Source organism: Crocodylus porosus, unplaced genomic scaffold, assembly GCF_001723895.1.
Source record: "Crocodylus porosus isolate Cpor-Errol unplaced genomic scaffold, CroPor_comp1, whole genome shotgun sequence".
Taxonomy (NCBI): domain Eukaryota; kingdom Metazoa; phylum Chordata; order Crocodylia; family Crocodylidae; genus Crocodylus; species Crocodylus porosus.
In genome coordinates this window covers 8231500-8254574 of record NW_017728918.1, presented here as the reverse complement: position 1 = coordinate 8254574, position 23075 = coordinate 8231500, and the positions used below count along the sequence as shown (strand labels likewise).

The following is a 23075-nucleotide window of genomic DNA, read 5'->3' as shown; positions in this document are numbered from 1 at the left end:
TTGTTACTTTGTATTTGGGGGGGGCTGGGGAGTGAAGCCCCTACGTGGTTGTGTCTGGGGCTTGGGGTGTGAGGAGAGGTTGGGGGGTTAAATCCCTTCATGGGTCTGGGACTTTGGGGAGAGGGGGGTTAAATCTCTTCATGGGTCTGGGACATGGGGGGGTTAAATTCCTTCATGGGTCTAGGACTGGGGGTGTGAGGAGAGGCTGGGGGTGGTGGTGAAATCCCTTCCTGGTGCATGTCTGGGATGCTGGATGTGAGGAGAGGCTGGAGGGGTGAAATCCCTTCCTGTGTCCGGGACGTCAGGTGTGAGGAGAGGTGGCAGGGGGGTGAAATCACTTCATGTGCCTGGGACGTGGGGTGTAAGGCAAGGCTGGGGGGTGTGAAATCCCTTCCTGGTGTATGTCCGGGATGCTGGGTGTGAGGAAAAGCTGGGGGCAGCGTCCCCTCGTACTTTAGGGGGAGGTTGGGGTTGGGAAGAGGGTGAAACTCCCTCCTTCTGTATATCCAGGTTGGAGAGGGGCAGTGTCTGCCTCCGTATCCTCATGACTTTGTTTTTCAGGGGGAGGCTGGGGCTGGGGAGAAGGAGAAATCCCTTCCCCACATGTGGAGTGTGAGGAGATGCTGGCGGGGGGGATGTTTGCCTTCATATCCTTATGACTTTGTATTTTAGAGAGAGGCTGGGGCTTGGGAAGTCCCTTCTCCCTGCACATCTGGGATGTGTGTGGCCCCGAAACTGCCCTGGGGAAGAGTGGCTGCCGCTGGGGCAGTGGGAGGGAGGAAAATGCCGCATGGCTGCTCTCTCTTTTTTTTTTTGGTATCCTGGCCCTATGCTTTTTTGGCTTTGCCATGGAGTTAGAATAATACCGGCTGGGAGTCATGTCTTCCTTCAGGAACTGCGAAATGCAGGAGCCCAGCAGAGCTTTTTGCCCCCCCACCGTGTTGGCTGGTGGGTTTATTGGTGGGAAGTGGTAGTTAAAAGTGCCGCTGAATCCATCCGCAGGGCATTTCTTTCGAAACAGTTTCTGCAGCAGCTCAGTTTCTCTCTGGCTCCTCGCCCTTTGGCGGTGGGTGATGTTTTCCCCAACCCCCTTCACATGGGGGAAGGTGAGGATGCCTTTTTTGGGGGTTGGGGTGTGGGGAAGGAAGCTTGGTTGTGAGGGGGTGGTATTTCCAAGTCTGTGAAGTCGGGTATATTTTGGTTGGTTCTGGAGTTCGTGTGGCACCAAGGGAAGTGCAAAATCTATACCAACTGAAAGCTGTGGGTTTTAACATGGAGAAGGAAGTGTTAAACTGATGGGCAGAGTCGTGATGTGAGAACAGGGAGTCTGATGGGCACTGGCTGAGTGCCCCAGGGGCCAGAGGGGATAGAGGAGAAGGAATCAGTGAAAGGGATGACATTTGCATGGCTTGACACCCCAGAAAATAAAATTGTCTGCCTAGCACAAACCATTTATATGGCACAACTTTTGGGCTTGCAGAATCCTGGAGTGGCTGTCTGGGTCCTATGATATGGCTAACTCATTTCTGCAGGGCTCATCAGGTGCAAGAGCCTCTCTCTGCTTCCTTCCTCGGATGGTGCAGCTGGCATCTTATTTCCTCCATGGATGGGAGAGGAGGAGCCCAGTGCAGTTTTTTTTTTTTCCCCCCCTGAGATGATTGCATTTTCTTTGGCCTTGCCGTACCCTGCCTTATTAGTAGGAACTGCCTTTCTCTTTATTTATCTAACATTAGGCCAGGCTCGTAGGGATGCTGGTGAGAGGGGAGTGGGTGCATGTGGATATATAACTCTGAAGGCTTTTCTTCAGTCACTGTGAGATCATGCTGGGGCATGGTCCTGCAACAGCAGTCCGTAAACTTTGTTTATTTGTGTGCATCTTGACTCTCTTGCTCTTTCAGCTCCAAATCCTTAAGGAGAAGGTAGGGAGAAGGCATGTGGGGTGGGAGAGGGGACAGCACATTACATGTACTGATATTTTGAACTTTTTTAGCTTCAGGCAGATTTATATTTCTGGTTGTGAAAATTATCTGCTGGCTCTGTGTCCTCAGAGCTCTGGGATCTCTGAGGTGGGAGGATTCTGCTCAAATTAAAGTGAAATACTTGCATCTGGAGATGCTGTGTCCCCTTCTGACACAAAGGTTCTTCGTCTTTAATCCTGTGACAGGCACAACTTTCTGTACAGACAGAATTGTCTAGCAGAGTGAGCATGGGACCAGGAACAAGGACGTGGTATTTAACTCTGCTGTGCCTGTTCTCTTAATCTTCCTCCCATTCTGTTAGCAGTCAGCCATCATCATTTTTAATCCTGTGTCATCTACCTCTGTTCAGAGCAGGTCTAGACGACATTGTAGTATGCAGGCTGCCAGGCATTCTTCCTGAGCGTGAAACTGCAATGTTGCCAGAGAATTGGTGGGAAATTCTCAGAAAATCCGAGGTAGCTGAGACATTCCTCTCTCTCCCACTGATTTTGGCAAGTTGCTTCAGTCTTGAAAGCATATCGCATTGTACAAGCACAACTATAATAGTTTGTGCCTACATGGCCACCTGGTAATGGGCTCCTATTGTGCTGGACGCTCTGCAGAGTAGACATGGACCCTTCCTGCTCCAGGAAGTTTACCGAATGCGTGTTTTCATGTCTGTCATGCAAGGATTTCTTCTGCTCTCCTTCAGAGAGGTGGGGCCAGCAAATGTCTGAGCAGTGCTTGGAAAATGAAATCCCAAGTGTTTCCTGATGCACTCATTTTGTCATGATAATGAAGTGGCATATGCATAAGTTCAGGGAGGAGTTGGAATTGTTCTCTGCCTTTGTTTCGGGAGCTAAGGAAACCGTGGGACTAAAGAAATTCAAGTTTCTGTAGTGAAATGCACTTGTTCTTCTAACACTTAGCCAGTGTATGTCTTATGCAGTCTGGGCCTTCAGTGTGCAGTTCTGGGGAGCAGGGAAGACTGTGTGTGTATGTGGTGGGAGGGGGTGGGGAATGAATATTATTCTAAGAGATGCAAGAAACAGTTTAACTTAAAGCATGCTGATGTCTTCCTTCCATAAATAGGGATTTTTGAAGATTGCCTTTTATGCTAACAGCTACTGGTTGCCTGAGAGAGCTGACTAGTCCTTTCTGTGCACTGCTCATAGGGTTTTGATTGCAGGATCAGAGCAGCTTATGGGCATGTTCTTCAGCTTCAGGGAACTTCAGGGTTTGGAGTCAATCAGGTTAAAAAATGCTGTCAGCCTAAAAATCTTATTGCAGCAGAACAGATAACTTTACGTGTCTTACAGATAACTTAATGCAGTTTGTTTGTTGTCTGGGCTGCTCCCAGCTGGGATGCTTTTATAGTCAGTGCAGTCAATGTCACTTTACATTGATTTTAATGCAGCTTCATGCTGGCTCTGGTAACCACCTACAACTCCTTGTGGGATTGGGCCTTTAGTTATACATGTCCTGATGGCATTATCTTGTGTGTTCACGTAAGTGTCATATTATTGACAGGGTTTTTGGTTGAGTTTTTAGGGGGAGACAGTCACTTAAACTGTATGCCTCTCAACTGGATTTGGTAATGGAGTATGCAGTCAAGAGCTGGAAATGGTAATTCATTGCCCCTGTATAAATGAGTGCAGGAACCCAGGAGATATCAAGACTAGGCACTGTGTTATGCACGTAGTTAAAGATTCTGCTCCTGAAAAATGATAGTAAAAGGCCTTGATTCTGCAAAGGAAGTTTATTTTCTACCAATGGGGACTTCTTACCTCCTTTAATTTTCCCTGAGCCTGAGGAAGGGCGTGTCTGCCTGAAAGCTTGCAGAAAAAAGATATTTTTTTTTGCAATTTCTTAGTTGGTTTAATATATGGTATCATCTCTGAACCAAGAGGTCTTGAGTTTTTGCATTTCTTTTTGATTCTGCAAATGCTGATACACACATTTAACTTTGGGAAATGCAAGTGGTCTTAGTGAAATCAATGGGATTCCTCGCATGCTTGAAGTTACTGCAGGTAAAGTGTTAGCAGTTTGGAGGTTTGAGTAAACATGGAAGAACATAAAAAATAAAAAAAAAAAATGCGTTTTTCCCATTTTATAGACTGCAAACTGAGGTGCAAACAGCAGCTTGCCCCCTGTGAGACATGGAGTTTGTGGCGGAGCTGGGAATTGAACCCTGGTGCCAGTCTCAATCCAATGCTCTAATCACAAGGTTGTGCTTTCTCTTGGGTTTAAGTGGCCAGCTGCCAGATTTTAAAAATAATGCTGGCACAGGTGTTTTTCTTTCTTAAAGTTTCAGACCTCCAAATCCTAAGATTCCTTTGTTTTTCAAATAAGTCTTGAAAATATTGGGTTGGAGAGCTTCATCTAAACATAAGCTCTCTAATGTGAAACTCTCCTGAAACAGCCTCTAACAAGTGAAAGTTTTTGTTGAAATCAAGCAAGGAGTTTTATTATTAAACATCGATAAACTTGTGTGAGTGGGGGGGGGGAGATGGTTGTGACCAGTGTCACGGCATGGTCTTCATTTGCAGGTTAGCAAAGAAAATAGTCTCGGTTTGAGGCAGTCATGTGGTCTACCACAAAGAGTGGAAAATCAGTTCTCTAGTAGCTGGCCAACTGAAAATTTCATCTTGTAACTGTGAAAGACACATTTATTTTTATGTTGTGCCTGCTAAAAATGTTGCCAGTGAGAGATACTAGGTTGGAGATCTGTTCTCTTTTGAGCTTAGTGGTGGTTGTTTTTTTCAGTCAAGGTATTTACACAAGGTTAGTTTGTATCCAAAACCAGTTGTTAAAGGCTACCCAGCGAATCTACCCTTCAGACCAGGATTGTACTGAAATGCTGCTGCTAGAGTCGACCCATTTCCCATATTATGCTGTGTGTATGAACTGTACTGCTGAGCAAAGTGCTCATTTCACAGCTATGAAACTGCTGCTATCACAATTATTGCATCATAAAGTCTAACCTAATCAGAAATGATCAATTTATGGCCATAACTTATTTGAAGCGTTGATATAGTGTGGCTTTAAAATGTCAGATGATTCATTATAGCTGAGATGCTGTCCTTATTAACAGCTCCACAATAAAGTAATACTTTGCACTTTCATTTATAGTTCTTTAAGCACTTTACTGGGGTGTGTCAGTATTTTCCAGATAGAGAAACTGAGGCTCAGAGGCTAAGTAACTTGCCCAAGGTCATACACATTGTGTCACTAGCAGTTGAAAATAGGAGTCTCTTTGTTCCCAATCTCATGCTTGCCGGTGTTGCTCTTTATTTTTTACCAGCTTAAGGAATTTCGTGTTGATCTTCTGCAGTGATGAGGGCTTCCCAGCTTTGAGAGACTTGTAGCTTAGTTGCCATCATTGTCCTTAATCCCCCTTAATTCTTTTCAAGCCATCACAGTTCTCTTTCCTCCCATATTGAAACTATCATACACATACCCTTCTATATGACTGCTAAGGGCCCAGTTTTTTGTTCGTCTATATCCTTCCTTCTCCTGTTTTCAGTAGGAGTTTTACTTGTTGGGCTCGATTATCTATTTTAAGAGTGTGCAAGCATACACTTATATGTTGCCAGATGGTTCATTTTAGCATCTCATTTAATTATTTTTAGTGGACGTACTAAGCTTGAACAATTGTTCCTCTTCAGAATTGAAACCCAACCTATGATTGGTTATTTTTATCAGAAACTTTTGTCATGATCTTTTCTCCCACTCCTCAGTTCTTAATCTAAGTTTCACAGTGAATGTGAAGTTCAGAGGCACTTCCCTTTAAAACAGAATTGCAGTAGTGCACTGCTTTTGACAGTGTGTACTGCCTCATCTTTTTTTCCATGCGACAAGACTAGATGGAAGGGGGTTACTTAACCATTTCTCACACAGGATTTTCAGATGTATAATTTAATTTCTTAGGTACTGTTGGGTTTGTTGTGATTATTAGACTTTAAAATAGTCTTAATAGGCTTATTCCTTCATCAGATATGATTTGGCTACATTTTACTAACTTAGTTCTTTGTATGGTTGACAGCATACCTAGCACTGTGCTACACCCTGTTGGTGAATTTTTCCACCTGGTTAATCTGTTTGGGGATGGAGTACTGTTTTCAGACCTGTTCAAGGGTATCCTAATCCATTGTCCTCTCCAAAGGCTGCAACCAGTAGACGATACTTTCCTTGGTTTTTATTATAGAAATAGGAAAATTCCCAGGAGCATGAAGGTGATGAGGAAAAGCATTCCTCTCTTGTAAATGTCTAAACAGACATAACACTTCATATGAAGTCCATTCACTGCAGTGAAGGCAAAGGAGGTATTGAAACCTATAAGCGGTGAAGGAAATATACGGAGTATTTGACAAACTGCTGCAAATACATGAGACAAATTGATTGTGCTTTGCCGTAAATATCCTGTGGCTGAATCTCGCTTGCTCTGCCCTGAGTTTGATTAATTTAGGGTGGCATTCAACACCAATGCTGCCTTGTGTTGATTTTATTAAAAAAACCCCAAAACATAACTTCAGTGTGTTTTTTTCCTGTACTCAAATAGCATAACTGTTACTCATGACACAATAGCAACAGGTTCTGTTTTGCCCTTAAAAAATGGTCTTCCCAAACAGCTAATTTCATTGCTTTGAAGAGTCCACAGTTCTGTAAATGAAGAAGTGGAGCGTATGGCCACTTTCTGCATTTTGACCTGCCCACTTTTGAATGCTGAAGTTGGCACAGAATCTGCTCCTTGCGTTGCCAGTGGTTCAGTAATACTAATCCAAACAGAAAGCATTTAGTTCATTCTTAAACTGCTAGGAATATTTATTCCATTTTTTTTATCCTGGATGTTCTCTCCCTGATGTAGCATCTCTGATCGCAGCTTCCACTTTTGCTGGCAGCTCTTTATGGTTTTATTGGCAGAGTTTCATAGCTGGGCAGTGGTGTTCACAGCATGTGGTAGCACTCGCATGTAAGCTGTATTGAAATGTCAGGGAAGAAAGTGTGCCTTAGCCATTGCTAGATTTGACTATTGTCTTTCCAGGTTGAGCCACAGTTTTTTTGTTTTTTTTCCTGTCACCTAGGCTACCTGGGCATGTCTGCACTGTGGTGGCAGTGCGACTTGGCAGGGATGCTTTGCACCTTCTGGGTTTGCCTGGGTCTTGAACCAGTGAAGTTGCTCTGAAGCTGTTTGCAGCAGCTGGTCTGTAGCGCATTGGAGACAGGCCATAAGAGTGACTGCTGGGGTCACACCTCATCAGTGTGTGTCCCGGTTAGGCGTTCATGAGCAGGGAGCAATGGGTGGGATTTGGTCTTGGGTATTTCTGTCATTGCAGTGTAGACATATACCTGGGGAAATGGATAGTAACGTGAAGGTAGTTCTTCACAGGGATGTTGTGAGGCTTCATGTTTAGTAGGTTCTTCAAGACCGTGGCTGGACAGTGCAATATGACTGCATGCTAATCCCTTTATAATAAACAACTGAAATATAGAGGCTGTTGAGATGAATAACATAGCTTTATTTATGTAGCTTGAGTCACTAGTTCTTATCCTAATTTGATTTTTTTTTTTTTAATATTTTTGTATAACGGGGGGCGGGGGGGAATCGGGTCATCACCCAATTTCTCAAACAAGCAGCAATCTTTAACCCGTCTGCTTCATGGTTCTGTGCTGCACCTAGAAGTTGCAATGAGTAGTTACAAAGTGCACTGGATGCTCTTAGCGTTGGGATTCTATCAGCATGATGGATGGGGTGTGGCTTAGTGATCTGAACACCAGACTGAGCAACAAGAATGCTTAAAACCGTTGCCTAGGTCTTTTATTTTTTTGCATCTGTGAAACTAGGTGATAGTTACCATATGATATAGATTGCTTAAGATTTAGGATCAGAAGGAAAGACTAGATTTGTGCTGACCTTTTGTACATCAGAGGTCCTGAAATGTCACTTATCTGTAGACATGGACACCAAATAATTGGCGTTTAGTTTAAAAGAATCTCTTTCAGAAAGGCAGCAGCCTTGATATGAAGAAATTGAGAGAGACTCCCCTATTTCCCCTGGGTATGATGATCACATATCCCCATTTAGCTTGGACGATCCAGGGTTTCAGAGACCAGTCCTGGCTGGCTGTTGAGAATTATAATGGGCATCCTGGAAATGCAGCGGCATAGGGTGCAGTCTGGCTTGGAGTCTGGCAGCATGGAGTACTTCACAGGTGGGCAGGCAGGCACTGCTGCCTGCCTGGCATGCTGCTCTGCCCCCACTGACTTGTGAGAGCGTGGTGGCGTGGGGAGGCATAGACTCATAGAAAGTGAGGGTTGGAAGGGACCTCAGGAGGTCACATCCAGTCCAATCTTCTGCTCAAAGCAGGACTAGCCCCAACTAGATCATCCCAGCCAAAACTTTGTTCAGTTGGGTTTTGTTAACCCCCCAAGGCTGTAGCTTCCACCACCTCTCTGGGTAGCCTGTTCCAGTGTTTTACTACCCTCCTAGTGAGAAAATTCTTCCTAATATCTAATCTAAACGTCCCTTGCTGCAACTTGAGCCCTTTGCTCCTTGTTCTGTCATGACTGAAAATGGTCCAGCCCCATCCTCTTTGCAAACCTCTTCAGGAAGTTGAAACTTACTACTAAGTCTCCTCTCAGTCTCCTCTAATCCAGACTAAATAAGCCCAGTTTTCCCCATCTTTCCTCACAAGTCAGCCTCCTCACCATTATTGTCACCCTCTGCTGGACCCTCCCCAATTTCTACATCATTTCTGTAGTGGGGGTCCCAAAACTGGACACAGGACTCCAGATGTGGCCTCACCAGTGCTGAATACAAGGAAATAATCACTTCCCTGGAGCAATGCAGCCCTGGATGCCGTTAGCCTTCTTAGCAACAAGGGCACACTACTGGCTCATATTCAGCTCCTTGCCCACTGTCACTCCCAGGTCCTTTTCTGCAGAGCTGCTGCCCAACCACTCAGCCCCCAGCCTGTCCTGATGCATGGGATTTTTCCCTCCTAAGTGCAGGACTTTGCACTTGTCCTTGTTGAACCTCATGAGATTCCTTTTGGCCGAACCTTCCAATTTGTCGAGGTCTCTCTGAACCCTAGCCCTATCCTCCAACATATCTACTACTCCCCCCAGCTTAGTGTCAGCTGCAGACTTGCTGAGGGTGCACACTGTGCCATCTTCCAGGTTGCTGATGAAGACATTGAACCAAACTGGCCCCAGGACTGACCCCTGGGGCACTCCACTTGATACCAGTTGCCAACTAAACATCGAGCCATTGATTACTACTCTCTCAGCCCGATGCTCCAGCCAATTTTCTATCCCCCTTACAGTCCATTCATCCAGTCCATGCTTCCTTGGCTTGCCTGCAAGAAAGTTGAGGAAGACTGTATCAAAAGCTTTGCTAAAGTCCAGATATCACGTCCACTGCTTTCCCCGCATCCACAGAGCCAGTCACCTCGTCATAGGAGGCAATCAGGTCAGTCAGGCATGACTTGCCCTTGGAGGAAAAGAAGGCGATTAGGAATAGTCAGCATGGATTCACCAAGTGCTCAGAAATGGATTCCTTTAAGATCTGCTCCATGATTTTTCCAGGGCAGTTCCCCAGTTGTCCCAGGTGTCCTTATGGTCAGCCTGCCTACTTGTCAGATGTCTCTGGTTAGATTAAGGAGCCCTTTCAATCTTTTAGCTGATCTAAACAGATTCGGCACTAAGAGCTGCGGGACCCAAAGAAGTTAATTCAGGAGAAATGAAAGTTAGGATTGCAGCCTGTTGACTGCTTTGTGGTAACCCTGCATGTGCATGGTTTTCCCCTTCCAGCAAGCTACGGTGGGTTAGTACTCACTTACCACACTGTAAAGCAGGGGAGGGCAATTATTTCAGGCAGAGGGCTGCTTACTGAGTTTTGGCAAGCTAATGAGGGCCACGTGACAGGCAGCCATGGGCAGATATATATTAATTTCCTAATTTTTTTAGGGGCCCCACAGGCTGGATAGAATGGCCTGGTGGGCTGCATTTTGCCCACCTCTGCTGTAAAGGCATGCATCCAGGCCATTAGCAGAAGAAGGCAGCTGATGAGTTGCATATCCCCACCCTCTTTTACCTTGTGGTAAGTTGCTTTTTGTGTCCTTGCTGCAAGATTCGCTGTAAGACATTATTATGGTTTTCTTTTGCATCCCTTCTTCTTTCAGCAGTGCGAGCATCGGAGCTGGATGTACTTTTTCAGGATCTGTCTTACCACTGCTGTATGCAGAGGTACAAAACTCCGCCCTGCTCACTTTTTCCCTGTTTACACCCAAGAATTGCACTAACTCTTGCTTTTTGCAGCATTGCAGCAGGAGCTTCTATTCAGTTACTTATCTGCACTGACAACCAGATCCATTCTGACTCAGTGTTTTCTAGGGTATGGTCCTGTTTTGTAGAAATGGCCTGTATTCTCTGTTCACAGACAGACAGCTTTTCATTTGGTTGGATTTAAAGCGCTCTTGTTCACTAGGCCCAATTTACCAAGCTGACTGTTCATTCCTCATTACCATTACCTCTCCTCTAATCCTTGTATCATGTGTTGATTTCGTTATGAGTAATTTTATATCTGTTTCCAGGTCACTGATGTAAATTTTGAAAAATATTAGGCCTTTTACTGCTCCTTGTGAAACATCATTAGAAACGCACATTTTTTTATCGTGATTCCCAATAGATTACTACTTTTTGTGTTCAGTTAGTAGTTCAGTTCTTAATCCTTTTTACATGTACTTTAATGACAGTGTAGAGTGCTAATTTTTAGGGAAGTCAAACTCCTTACAAAATCCCAACTATGTTACATGTATGCATCTCTCTAGTTTTATAAACCAAATTTTGTAATCTTATCTAAGAAAAAAAAAATAGGTTAGTTTGATGACATGTTTTTCACAGTAACATAGGATCATAAGAAAGTCAGGCTGGAAGGGACCCCATGAGGTCATCTAGTTCATAATTTCTCAACCTGGGGTACGCGTACCCCTGGGAGTACATAAGACGCAGGCAGGGAGTACGTGGGCGTGGAAAATCCCTGCAGCAAGGGAGCGCTGCCACTCTTCCTGCCGCTGCTGGGTTCACGTCTGGCTGTTCACCCCCACCCCCAAGCTGGCCAAACGCTGCTGCAGGAGGGGGAGGGCGGGCACATGGATACCTGTGCACTCCCCACCTACAGGCAAGTAACTTTCTTTTATATTCTGCCTGGGCTTTGCAGGGGGTGGGCAGACTGAGACCCCCCAGAGTGTGGGAGGGGCATGGTGCTGTCCCACTCCCTTCTGCACTGTAGGGACTGGCCTCATGACCCAGCCTGCCCAGGGCGCAGTTCACTGTGGGTGGGAGGGCTGGCAGTGGCACCGAGCTCTTTCTGGCGCTCGGGGCAAGCTGTGGTGACAAGAGGGGGCTGCTGCTTGCCCCCTCCCAGTGCCACTGCTGCTGAATGTGGGGAACAGCCCTGTGCCACTGCCAGCCCCTGCCTGTAGCCAGCCTGGGCTCTGGGCAGCTGCAGCAGGGAGGCTGCAAACAGCTGCACCAGGCTCCGCAGCCCCGGCATCAGATCCATGCCAGCAACTGCACGTGTGCCTCAAAGCAGAGCATGGGTTGGTTTATCCCCACTCTCTCAGCCCCCTCTCTCAGCCCTACCATAGCCTAACCACTCGTTTCCCAGTCTGTATTTGTTCATGCAGTTATTCTGTCCCAAGGGCTGGACTTTGCACCTGTCCTTGTTGAATCTCATCTGATTGACTGCAGACCACTGCTTCAGTCTATCCAGATTATTATGGATCATCTCTGCAACTCCACCCAATTTGGTGTCCTCCACAAATTTGCTAAAGGGGTGCACTCAATCCCCTCCTCAAATCAATAATGAGGACAAACAATACTGGACCCAGGACCAGACCCCTTGGGAACCGCACATGACATTTACTCCCAACTAGACATTGAGTCACTGATATAATCCTTGTGACTTGTTTAATTATTCCAGTCCTTAAAATCTTCATTAATTGAATCCCATGCTAGCTTTAGCTTTTCCTTGTTTTGTACAGGATTGATATTGGATTATATGTGGCATCCCCCTTGCTGATTCCAAGTATTGGCACAACATAAGTAATCTTCTCATTTTGTCGAAGTACAGATTTATGTAAAAAAAAAAAAGCTTTTAGCAGGCTAGTGATTTCCTCAGCCAACTCTTTCATGACTCTTGTATGCTTCTACTCCTATTTTTGAAAATGTTTCCCTTTTTATAGATGTTGCTTAACGTTCTCCTCTGGAAGTAGTGGTTTGGGAAAGTTTTCAGTCTCTTTCAAAATACAGAGCAATTTACACTAAACCTACAAAAAAAATTTCCCATTTATGCTTCTAGCTGCTTATATTTTGAGCCATGTACTTATTTTTCTTAAAGGAGTGCCTAAGAGCACTTGTGCCTTAAGTTCTGCATGCATAGAAAAAGAAAGCTTTTGGTCTCTCTCTTTTTTTTGATCTCTCCAGCCAGATTTCAGAACATCAAGGACTTGGAGACCAGGCTCATCCTTACAGGTATCTGCTTTGTAGGAGAATCATGAATTATTCTTCAGTTCACTTTATGGACCTAATTGTGATAAATATTGGTGTCACTCTTTGGTCACAGTCAAGTACATTTGTTTTATTCACTGTAATAGAACTTTTATGTTCATTATAGAATATCTCGCTTTGGTTGTATATTTGCCATGACTCTTCCTCCTCCCACCCCAAACTTAATAGGTCCTGAATCTTTTCCAGTCATAGTTATCACCAGAACATGTCTGCTTCCATTGGAGATCCTATATCTGGGCTAGTGAAGGAATCCACTCAAATGAAATGCTGGTGGATTTAGCCTGTTATCCCCTAGTGAAATTTCACTGGTGCAAGTTGCATGAGAACCTGAATCTAATCTTGGAATTGGCTGTGGTGCATTTGTTGGAAAGGTACTGCTGTTGGTGTTGGAGATTTGAAATAATTTGCCAAATATGATTTACTGCAGGGATCCTGCTCAAAGCCCCCAACCCTTCATGTCTGTTAAATGCAGTGCATGGGTCAGTAGTTTTATCTACTTCCCTCCCACCTCTCATCAAGGCAGAAACAATCTGTAAAAGGGGGTTCTGAAAGGAGAGGTGAAGCTAAAAAGGGATTAGAGTTTGTGGGTTTAAGGAGGCTGCATCAAGCTTGGGAAAGGGCAATATGGAAGAAGGTGCACTGCTAGAATTGGGGGCTCCATATGGAGCTGGAGGGGACTAATGCATGCTGCTTCACTAGATACAAATACTTGTATAACAAAGGCCTCGGGTTGGTCGGTAGCTTTTCTGCATACAGCTAAATCAGTATCTGATTTTTCTGCTACTCTGCTGCCTTCTTGCAGGAGTTGCTTATTGACTGAAATTGTTTCCATATGGCTGCAATGTAGACCTTGATTACATTAAATATGGTGCTTTCCTGTGGTACTGTGGTGCTAAGAAAAGATGCCCTTTATTAAAAGGGCTGTTGCTTATCGAATGTACAACTTGTTTAAGTACCATGCTCTTGGGGCAGAAAAAAATGGGTAGTGCACCAGAGCGAGTTCATTTGGGTCCTGGTATTCATTTGTCTCCTCACAGTATATTTTGGGTACAAGTTGCAGGTACAGGTACTAAATACCATATATATTCCAGTCATGGCTATAGGCTCCAGTCGTAATCTAGGTCCCATTGTGCTAGGCACTTAACAGATATGTACCAAGAGACAGTCCCTGCCCCCAGGAATTTACTGTTATCAAGACAGTCTCTTTAGATTGGATTTATCTTTGCAAACAAAGACGGACTAAAGCTCTCCTCCAAGAAGAGCTTTGTGTGATATCCAGGGGCCACGTGAGCAATGTGCCTATGGGCTCTATCTAGTCTGCAGAAAATGTACATATAGCAAGCCAATGCATGTGGCTCTTTAACAGAGAATAAAAATAATTGTTTGACGGAGCTAACTAATAAAAGCTACACTGATGCACTTCCATCTTCTTGCCATTCCGAGGACTACTCCTATGTTAATCTGTAGCAGAACTTGGGGTGTATAAAATTTTTTATTTTTTTATTAAAATGGCTTTTATATGAATTGGATTTTAAACGCATTTAGACTTTATTTTGAAATCTACATCCTATGTTAAGGCCTCAGTTTTATCCTAATTTTTTAAAAGCTGTGCATATTTGCTGACAGAACTGTAAAGAAAGATAAACTGCTGAAATGGTTAAAGTTACTTTTTTGACAGAAACTGTCTTTTCTAGTATGAAGAGGACATTGTCTTCATTTCTTTTTATTCAACTTGTTCAGATCAATGACTACTTCAAAACTGACAAACCAATTGGGAGTTGGAAGAGCTGGAAAGGTCTTCTTTCTTTTCCCCTTCCCCATGCCCCCCTTCTAAAGGATGAGATGTAGTGCTAACATTTTGAAGGCTGTGATGTCTAGAAATGGTTCATACAACAGAACACAGATCATTCCTACCAATATGGTTCACAGCCCACAGTTTGCAGTCAGTTGCTGAATTCAGTATGAGCCAGTCCACTGTTTGCTGTGAAGCCCCTGATGAAGAAAGCTGAGGCTCAACAAAGCTCATGCTATATATCATATTTACTTGAATCCAAAGCAGAGTCCCCTCACCCTGCTCTCTGCCCCCATTCAACATGTCAGGGAGGGGGCAAGGAGGCTTATCTTGGATTTGAGTGCTGGCAGGTGGCCCCATCTGTTGCTGATGCCACAACTGCTAATTCCTGGCAGCAGCTGCAATGGGTCCAGTTTGGGCCAGGGCCAGGGGTGTGGCTTGGGAATCGGGTGACAGCACAGGTCAGGAATTGATTGGGGTGGTGGCACAGGTCTGGTGGGGGGGGGTATGGGACACGGTGTGAATCCAGGATTAGTTGACTGCACAGATCTAGTCAGTAGCATAAGTCAGGGATTGCGTGAGCTGGGGTCAGGGCTACTGTTGCTGCTGAGCCAGAGCCACCACAGGGTTAGTGGCAGCCAGGAGAGAGAAATGGAGGGGAAGGTGTCAAAGGGATAGATGCTGGGATAGGGGACAGCCTGCCTGGTCCTGCTTTCCATGCTGCAGCAGTGGGGAGACCAATTTAAGATGATCTTCCAATAATTAGGTTCTATATCTGGAAAAATATAACAAACACATCATTTACTCAAATCCAAGGCTAGTCATCCACCTGTGTCTTCCTCCCCCCATTCCCCCCACCCTTTAATGCTGCATGGCAGGGAGATTAGGGCATTGTCCTGGGAAGGAGATTTGGGTTTCAGTGCCTTCTAGCAGAAGAGGGAATTGTGGGAGAACTGGGCATAGACTTGAAAACTGCTCATACTGATGGTATATTAAATGAACAGGGAAGCCAGTACCACTTTATCTATGTTCTCTGGCCATCCTTTTAAAGAAAGGAATGAACCCTGCATAATATTGAAAGAGGTGGTGTGGGCATTTAACTCCTAGAGAGGGTCCGGGGTTAGAGTAAGGAGATGTCTCTCTTCAACCCAAGGTTGAAACCAAATCCCATGGAAATGAGATGATGTAGCCAGCTCAGAGCAGCTGTGAGTGTGTGCACCAGTAAGTATGCCTGGGACCAGAATCTGAGAGCAGCTGTCGGAGGCAGTCATAGACTCATAGACAATGAGGGCTGGAAGGGACCTCAGGAAGTCGCATCTCGTCCAACCCCGTGCTTAAAGCAGGACCAGCCCCAACTACAGCATCCCAGCCAAAGGTTTGTCTATCTAGCCAGGTCTTAAAAACCTCCAAGGATGGAGACTCCACCTCTCTGGATCACTTGTTCCAGTGTTTTACTACCCTGCTAGTGAGAGAATTTTTTTCCTAATACAGTATCCATCTTAAACTTCCCCTGCTGCAACTTGAGCCCATTGCTCCTTGTTCTTGTTCTCCTTGTCCTGTCATCTGTCCCCACTAACAATAGTCCAGCTCCATTGTCTTTGTACCCCCCTGCAGGGAGTTGAAGGCTGCTATCAAATTCCCCTCAGTCTTCTCCTCTCCAGACAGAGTCAGCCCAGTTCCCTCAGCCTCTCCTCACAAATCATGCTCCACAGCCCCTCAACCACTTTCGTTGTCTTCCACCGGACTCTCTTCAACTTGTCCGCAACCTTTCTGCAATGGAGGGCCCAAACCTGGACTCCAGATGTTGCCTCCTGAGTGCTGAATAGAGGAGAATAATCACTTTCCTGGACCTACAGGCAACACCCCTACCAGTGCAGCCCAGGATGCTGTTGGCCTTCTTGGCAACAAGGGCACACTGCTGGCTCCTGTTCAGCTTCTTGTCCACTGTCACCCCCAGGTGCATTTCTGCAGAGCTGCTGCCCAGCCCGTCAGCCCCCGCCTGTGCTGGTGCATGGGATTGTTCTGTCCTAAGTGCAGGACTTTGCACTTGTCCCTGTTGAACCTCATGAGAATCCTTTTGGTCCAATCCTCCAATTTTTCAGGGTACTATAAAGTGTTTTTATTGCCTCGTTTTCAGGAGCTGGTGCAGGTGGGCAACATGTGCTTCACCAAGTGGTGTAGATGTGCCCTAAGAAATAGGGTCCTCTTTTTAGTGTTTCTTATTGGCTAGTTTAAGGGGCTGGTGCTTGGTTTTCTAGCACTTAGCAAGAAACCATCAGCTAGGATGGGTGGAGAAAGGTAATGGGACTTGTATAGCTTGCTTCTGGCCTGGTGCAAGTAGTCAATGAATTGTGACTGTCCAAAATTCAGGGTGCAATACAACTACAACCTGCTCCTTACTCTGGTTGCTAGGTATGAATATAGCATCATGATGGCAAAATAAGATTTCACTCACTCTAAAACCAAGATATTTTGTCCTTGAAAATATTTAAAACATCCTTTGTGGCCTATAAAACTTACCTAGCTTTTGCAAGTACTAGTCAAACAAATGAGGCATTGTTGGTTGAAGACTTGCACATGTTAAGTGACTTGTAGTGTTCAAGAGTTGAATGCTAGGACTGGGCAGCTCCAGTAAAATTCAGCATCTCTTAGAATTGAGCCCTTAGCACCTGATACAAGAGACCTTAAAGTTGATCTGCGTTTTCACAAGAGCAAAACTACTGCCTTAATGAGGAAGTGACTTTAAAAAAGTGTTGCTTGCAGAGTTGTTGGTTCTTTCATCAAACATAGTTCATGCTTATCTGTGTTCTGCTTTCAACGGACTTCTGTGGTCTGTCTTCCAAATGAAGCATTGCTTTCCTCCGGTTAGTTATTTGACAAAACAACTTACTAAGTAGACTACTTAAAAAAAAAAAAAAAAAAAAAAATGGGAGGGAGGGGGGGAGAGAGAGAGAGTGACCAATTCATAGAAATCATAGGAAATTAGTGTTGGAAGGGACCTCAGGAGGTCACGTCTAGTCCAGCCCCTGCTCAAAGCAGGACCAGTACCAACTATATCATTGCAGCCAAGGCTTTGTGTAGCTGGATTTTGAAAATCTCTAAGGATGGAGCTTCTACCACCTCTCCGGGTAACCTGTTCCAGTGTTTTACTACCCTCCTGTAAGAAAATTCTTCCTAATATCTAACCTCAACTTCCCGTGCTGCAACTTGAGCCTATTGCTTCTTGCTCTGTCATCTGCCCTCACGGAGAACAGTCCAGCTCCATCCTCTTTTGAACCCCTTTTCAGGCAGTTGGAAGCTTCTGTTATATACCCTCTCAGTCTCTTCTTCTCTAGACTAAATAAACCCAGTTCCCTCATTCTTTTCTCATAAGTCATGTCCCCCAACCCCTGAACCCTTTTTTGTTGCCCTCTGTTGGATTCTCCCCAATTTGTCCACATCTTTTCTGTAGTGGGAGGCCCAAAACTGGACCCAGGACTCCAGATGTGGCCTCCCCAGTGCTGAATATAGGGGAATAATCGCTTCCCTTAACCTATTGGTAACACTCCTACCAGTGCAGCCCAGGATGCTGTTAGCCTTCTTGGCAACTGGTGTACACTGCTAGCTCCTGTTCAGCTTATTGTCCACTGTCCCCCCAGGTCCTTTTCTGCAGAGCTGCTGCCCAGCCACTCAGCTCCCAGCCTGTACTGGTGCATGGGATTGCTCCGGCCTAAATGCAGCACTTTGCACTTGTCCCTGTGAACCTCATGAGATTCCTTTTGACCCAATCCTCCAATTTGTTTAGATCTCTCTGAACCCTAGCCCAACCCTCCAGTATATCTACTACTCCCTCAACGTGGTGTCATCTGCAAACTTGCTGAGGGTGCAGTCTGCCATCTTCCAGGTTGCTGATGAAGGCATTGAACCAAACTGGCCCCAGGACCGACCCCTGGGGCACTGCACTTGATGCTAGACGTTGAGCTATTGATTACTACTCTCTCAGCCCAATGCTCCAGCCATTTTTCTATCCACCTTTCTATCCAGATTTCCGTCCAGCCCCAGACCCCTTCACCCTTGCACCTAGAGCCCTGTAGTCACTTTTGATATGCTCAAGGTCTCCCCTGACAATATCATTGGTGCCACGTGGGTGGGCAGCATGTTGTAGTAGTCAGAGGGCTGGATGAACGTCAGTAGTTGCTTTGTGCTATCTTCGATCTGGGCTCCGGGCAAGTAGCAGACTTCCCGAGACAGCAGGTCAGGTCGGCAGATGATTCCCTCCGTCCCCTGCAGAAGGAAGCCTCCAACCACCGATGACTTCTTGGTGGCAGTTGTCTCAGTCCTTCTCACCTTGGTGAGGCCTGGCCTGTCTTCATGCACCAATGAAACAAGCTCCTCTCTTGCATATCTGCTTTCCAGATGAGCTACTGCAGATGGAGGTGAAGATCTCTGCTTGCTGTCAGAAGTGACAAGCCTCTAGCTTCCACTCTCTGGTGTCCATATCCTCTCTCTTCTAGCACTGCACTTCTGGTACTACCTCCTCCATAGTCCTGGATGTCTCTTCCAGCATCAAATCGATGAGCTAGTGGTGGAGGATGCTTCGGAGCCTCACCACCTCCCCTTGTAGTTCTTACCTGTTCCCTGAGAGAGACCACCAGAAGGAGTAGTTTACTATGAGTGTCCTCTCATGTGCTGCTCCATACCTTCTGTGTGGAAAAGTTGTACCTTGTATTCAGCAATTTACATACTGCTCATTGCAAAAGACGTTTTGGAAGCTTTATGTTCGCACCCCATACATGGAAAACCCAGTCTGCGACTTACCACCATATTAAATGTTATCTAGTACTTGAGTACTCAAGAGCCTAATCCTGATGCACAAGTTCTGCTGGCTTAAAGAGTAAAGGTTTAGGGTCATAGTTTAGGTGCCACTATGATGGCAAGTGGCTGAAAATGCAGTTTTACATTGAAAGAAGGAGGGAGAGGGGCTAGTAGTGCCATAAGTTGAAGCAGATAAATATTACCTATATAGTCCTCTTCTGCAGTGGTTCTGAGTGTGCTGCCTTGTATCACTACATGCTTGGTGTCACTAAGGGTGATCTTGGGACCATGAATATTTCCCTCCAGGTGCCACTGTATCTACAAAGAATCAGTTCAGATGGATATTCTGCCCGCATGCTGCAACTGGTTGCTCTGTATTCCCCTTTCTCTAGCAAGTGTCCTATGCCTTCTCTAACCATCACCTTGCTTCCTCCCAATCTATATGCTGTCCCTTGCAACCTCACCTCCCATTCTTTATAGACTCCTTTTACAGCATACAAAAGTCCCGTGCTGATCTCTGCTCGATTAGTTTTGCCCTGTACTTAACTTCGTCCATTTAAATATCTTGAAAACAATGCCAAATTACCAATAAGATGCATGTGAAACCAGCATAGGTAAGGTATTTATTCAGCATGGGAAAGTCTAGTCAGTTATGGTATATCTGAATGTGTCCACACGGACAGCTATACTGGTATAAGTATACCAGTTTAATGTTTTTAACTTATTGGTTTAACTTTGTTTCACGTAGACAAGCCTTGGTTGGCCTTTTTCTTTTCCCATCCTTCCTTCCGTCCATCTCTTGGTGTCCTTTTGACAGCTTAAACTTGTGAGCCTTTACAGGAGTCATGCTTAGAGATCCAAGTACTTGTATTGTCTCGCATACAACACGCACCTTCCCCACCTCCCCCAAAATGCAAGTCATATGTGGGAAGCTGTTTTCTTCCCTGGAGAAGAACAACACCCAGAGATGCTGTGCAGCTGTCAAGATTACTTGCCACTTGTATCTGGCTGAGCAAGCTGAAGGGGCAGAATCCTATATTTGACCCTCTCTCAGCCATGGCTGAGCATTGTAGCTTGTGCCTGAAGCAGTCAGTTAGCTGCTGGTAATATCTTTTGAGACTTGTGATGTGGAAAAAACACTTTTATTTACACAAACTTGTATAAAAATGACTTGCGGTAAAGAGTTAACTGTCTTGCTACTGCCCTTGCAAGCATCTGAGGTCTGACTTGTGTGGCATTTAGAGTAAGTCCTCCTGGAAACATGAAGTGTGGCTACACCAAGAAGTTCCTGCTGCCTCACCCAGACTGTCTCCTGGGATGCCACACTTCCTGAACACTCAGTCTTTTGGAGGACTTACTCTGTCACAGTTGGCCATGACTGGAAAAAGCCTTTTTTTTTTTTTTTTTCCCTCCTAAACTCTGCCTTTTAAAAACAAGGTGCTGTTTATTTGGAGGTGTGTTGTATGCAATAAAATACTGTTGTCCCAGTAACCTCAGTAGCAGAACTTGCACAAGGAAGAGTTGCAACCTCTTCAAACCCTAGTCAATGTGAGCATTTTCACACTATATGTCCTTGAGTTGTAAACTCAAAGAGCAGGGGTTCATCTGCTCTTTTTCACCAAAGCACCTTGAACTTGTACAGGAATAACAAATTGTGTGTGTTCCTCCTTTGTCTTTGATTTCAAGATGAGCTCAAACCCCTAGTACCAAATGTGATAAAACCTTGTTAGTTCGATATCGAATAGTTCAAAGTGTTGGATACACTCCCCAGCTGAAAGAATAGGTTTTTGTATGCATTATGATAAGGATAATTTGAAAAAAGATTTGAAGCTGTTTTCTGTTTCCTTGGACCAGGAAAACTTCATCGCGGGGGACCAAAAAATTCTGACTTTGAAATACTATAAATGGCTTCAAAATAAATGTATGGATAGTAATTTGCATGTATCCAAATTACCGTGGGTACATATAGACTTAGTTCACCCACATGCGGACCTTCCTGATGCAGGCAAACTACGGTTAGTATCTTTATTTCAAACCTATTTATTTCAGTTGGTATTTTTTTGGCCCCCTGCATTTTGAATGAACAAGGCTTCACTGTACCTTGGCTCTATTCAGAGTTGAACTGGTTTAACTTGAAACCACTTAAAAACCCGATTTAGTTGAAGAGGTGCGAAGCACAGCATGGGCACTCTTAATTTAATTGAAAGCCAGCTGCATCCATATGCCTTTCTTAAGTAGATTCCTTTCCAATTAAAAACAATAGAAGCCTGGTTTGAATTGAATCAAGAGTGTCCAGGCCTTGTTTTGCACCTGCTTAACATCACACCTTTTAAAAGGGTGTCATTCTGGTAATGGACAGTGCACAGAAGTTGTTACTATTGGAAAAAAGCTCTTGGGTTGCTTTTGTGGAGTGAATTCTCAGCTCTCTTCCTAGTGCAGTGTCCTTCTTGCAAAAATGAACCAGTTTATTTCTTTTCCGAAGGTTGTTTCAGCCCTGTCTTGTGATACTAATTAGCACTAGTCACAGCAAACAGGCTAAGGGCTGAATGAATAATTCTGCTCCATTCTAAGTTTATCTAGGTCTCTCCAGACTTGCGGATGGCTATCGGGTACTTCATGACTCCCTGTTTAACCAGTGATTTGTGTTTAGGGACCCATTCTGATCCCTGCTGGAGGTGAGTCTTCCATAGACAGTAATGAAGTTGGATCTTAAAACAATCTTCTACCCCCACAATCTTTTAGATCGGCAAAACTTTCTGGCGTCAGGCTCGAATGATCCAGCTTGGGCCCTAGGATGACTAGTGCAGACCCAGCTGCTGCTGCTGCTGCTGCCGCTGCTTCTCCCTGCAGTGTGGTCCAAGCTGCTTGCCCCCTTACCATGGTGTCTCCAAAGCCCTCCACCGTGTGAATGCCACCAAAGCCCTCCAACTCTGTGAGTCATATCTGATGGCTTCATGGACTGTATTATTTAATTTTAATTATTATTTATCCCCCCCCCCTTTTTTTTCCCTTTTAGTTACTGTTTTCCAGTTATTTCCTTCCCATTAAATATCTGTGTTTCATAGTTTCTAGTTGGTAGGATTGGAAGGGACCTGAGTAGATCATCTTGTCCGACCCCCTGCCATGGGCAGGAAAGGATGCTGGGGTCAAATGACCCCAGCTAGGTGTCTGTCTAGCCTCCTTTTGAAGACCCCCAGGGTAGGGGTGAGCACCACTTCGCTTGAAAGTTGGTTCCAGATCCTAGCTAACATGACTGTGAAGTAGTGCCTCTTGATGCCTAATCTGAATCTACTCTCAGTCAACTTATGGCCATTGTTTCTTGTTACCTCCAGTAGTGCTCAGGGGATCAGGGTCTTTCCCATTCCCCACTGGTACCCCTTGGCAAATTTATAGGCGGCCACTAGATCCCCCCTCAGCCTTCTCTTGTGGAGGCTGAACAGGTTTGGGTCCCATAACCTCTCCTTGTAGGGCCTGCCCTGCTGCCCCCGATCATGCGAGTGGCCTCCTCTGGACCCTCTGCAGGTTGTCCACATCCCTCCTGAAGTGTGGCGCCCAAAACTGGATGCAGTACTCCAGTTGCGGCCTGACCAGTGTTGCAGAGGGGGAGGATCACCTCCTTGGCCCTGCATGTGATAATACATCTGTGGATGAAAAACTAGGTGCAGTTGGCCTTCCTGACCGTGTCCCCACACTGCTGGCCCATGTTCATCTTGGCATCAATAATGACTCCAAGATCCTTTTCTGCCTCTGCACTGCTGAGAAGGGAGTTCCCCAGCCTGTAAGTATGCTGCTGGTTCTTCCTCCCCAGGTGCAGTACGCTGCACTTGTCAGTACTGAATCCCATCCTATTCTTATCCACCCACCCCTGTCAAGTGTCTAGATCTAGTTGCAGCCTCTCCCTCCCTTCTAGTGTGCTCACTTCCCCCCACATCTTAGTGTCATCTGCAAATTTGAACAGG

General features: G+C 45.3%; 1 protein-coding gene across 12 annotated transcripts in view; it reads left to right on the top strand.

Annotated features, from left to right (window-relative positions):
• HMBOX1 (homeobox containing 1) overlaps positions 1-23075 on the top strand; it is a 138952-nt gene that overhangs the window by 230 nt on the left and 115647 nt on the right. The window lies entirely within an intron of this gene.